The sequence below is a fragment of the Echinops telfairi genome, unplaced genomic scaffold (genome assembly GCF_000313985.2).
Source record: "Echinops telfairi isolate 266 unplaced genomic scaffold, ASM31398v2 ScPeMD7_7420;HRSCAF=8458, whole genome shotgun sequence".
Classification (NCBI taxonomy): domain Eukaryota; kingdom Metazoa; phylum Chordata; class Mammalia; order Afrosoricida; family Tenrecidae; genus Echinops; species Echinops telfairi.
The window spans coordinates 37,239,044-37,241,581 of NW_022111320.1; positions in this window are offsets into that span (position 1 = coordinate 37,239,044).

A 2,538-nucleotide genomic window follows, 5' to 3' on the forward strand; every position below is an offset into this window, starting at 1 on the left:
ATTGTGATCATTTCGCCCTTTCTCTCCCAGCTTCCCCTTCCCCTTGCCCTCCTGGTATCGCTCGCATTATTGGTCCTGAGGGGTTTATCTGTCCTGGATTCCCTGTGTTTCCGGCTCTTATCTGTACCAATGTACATCCTCTAATCTAACCGTATGTGTAAGGTAGAATTGGGATCATGATAGTGTGTATGTGTGTGGGGGGGCATTAAAAATAGAGGAAAGTTGTATGTATCATTGGTGGTATACTGCACCCTGACTGGCTCGTCTCCTCCCCATGACCCTTCTGTAAGGGGATGTCCAGTTGACTGCAGATAGGTTTGGGTCTCCACTCTGCACTCCCACTCATGCACAATGATATGATTATTTGTTCTTTGATGCCTGATACCTGACCCCTTTGACAGCTCGTGATCACACAGGCTGGTATGCTTCTTCCATGTGTGCTTCTCAGCTAGATGGCCACTTGTTTATCTTCAAGCTTTTAAGACCCAGATGCTATCTATATCTTTTGATAACCAGGCACCATCAGCTTTCTTCACCACATTTGCTTATGCACCTGCTTTGTCTTCAGCAATCATGTCTGGAAGGTGAGCATCATAGAATGCCAGTTTAATAGAACAAAGTGTTCTTGCATTGAGAGAGTACTTGAGTAGAGGCCCAATGTCCATCTGCTACCTTATACTAAGCCCATATATGTGTACTTAGATCTGTTTTCCCATCGTATATAAATATATTTATATATGTACCTGCATATATTTAGACCTCTACAAATGCCCTCTGCCTCCTAGTTATTTCCTCTATTTCCATTTACTTTCCTCTTGTCCTGCTATCATGTTCAGCATTCATTTGGGTTTCAGTAATTCTTATCGGTTACATTGTCCTTGATCAAGCCCTACCAGGCCTCCTATACCCTCCTCACCATCAATTTTGGATCACTTGTTGTTCCCTTGTCCCTGGGTTTGTTAACACCCAATTCTTTTCCCCTGCCTTTTCTTCTTCCATGTCCCCCCAGAAATGCTGCTCATTGTTTTCTCCTCCAGATTCTTTATCCTGCCTATCTTATCTAGATAGACCTGAAGAGATAATAATTTGCATGAAAAACAAGACAGAGCAAAAGAAAACAAAACAAACTAGCAACAACAAAAAAATCAACCAAAAAAAGAAGAAGAAAAGCCTGTAAATAGTTCAAGGTCTGTTTGTTGACCTTTAGGAGTCTTTTAAGGTTGAGTCTGATGGGGTGCCATGACCTGGCCCCAAAGTCTATTTTTGGTATTCCCTGGGGACTTTGTTGCTCTGTTCCCCTTGCTGTTCTGTTGCACACCCTTAGTGTTTCGCCTCAGGGTGGTGGGGTCAGATCAGGTGCAATTCCTGCCCTGTGTCCCCAGTGTTGTCCCCTGTAGTGCTATGGGTCAGTGAGGGACCTCATGTCTCGTAGTGAGGCTGGTCCTATGGTCCTCTCTGTGCTTTGGCTGCTCTTAGTGGGAATATCATCCTCAGGGCTTGGTGGACTAGGACGTGTTCCATATTCTCTTCCTCTCCCTTCATTTGCTCCTGTGTATTCTAATCAGACATGTCCCTCTCCCTGAGCTGTAGCTTCAGTGCTGTCCTCTGAAGTGAATTCTTCTACGGGGAGTGGGTGCTGTCCTTGTAGTTCGGATTGTGACCGGCCCCTCAGAACTATCCACGGGTTCCCTAATCCACGCAGGCATGTTACATTCACGTCTTGGAGTGTCAATTTGAAGTCTGGTCCCTCGTTCCCTGTGGAGATATAAACAATACCCACCCCTTGGGTGGGTTAGTGCCCTGTTTTCCTACTACCCATGTCTTTTTTTGTCTTTTCCCCACTCCTTGGCTACCATATGTATCTCTGGATTTGGTCTGGCCCCTACCATACTTCTTCCTTCATTGGCATAACATTTCACAAGATATAGGACATGCAATATTTCTTTAATTAAGGTTTTTGGGGACAAACCACTCTTGGGTTTTACATAAGGTGTTTTAGATGCAAATTAGAGTAGACCTGAGAGCTCAAATATATTTGGTGCACTCTCAAGGGGCCACAGTTTAGTACATATAATAGCCTTAAAAACAGATTTAGTCTGAGAACTCAACAGCAGGGCTCACTGCAGTCTCAACATCCTAAAGGATGTCTGGAACATGGGGAGGAGAAGACATATCTGTAGGTCTTGTTTTGCCAAAGAGGCACCGAGGACATGACTGGTTCATAGAAGATTCCTAAAACAATAAAACAATATGTTTGTTTATGGATCTTTAGTTTTTTTTCAGTAAAGGTGTCATATCCTCATAAATGATGTGTATTTATTGTGCCTGGCACATTTTGTTTTATGCAATGATGCGATAAAACTGTAATTGAAATTTAATTAACTTTTAATTTAAATTCAAACCTCTATAATATCATTTTTCTATTGCAAAAATAAAAATAAAGCTAAGTAAACTGTCCTTACTTTTATAATTCTAAAATAATTTGAATTTATGAGTCTATGTAAAGTCCTTGATCCTAATAAATAGCTGAGGACATCA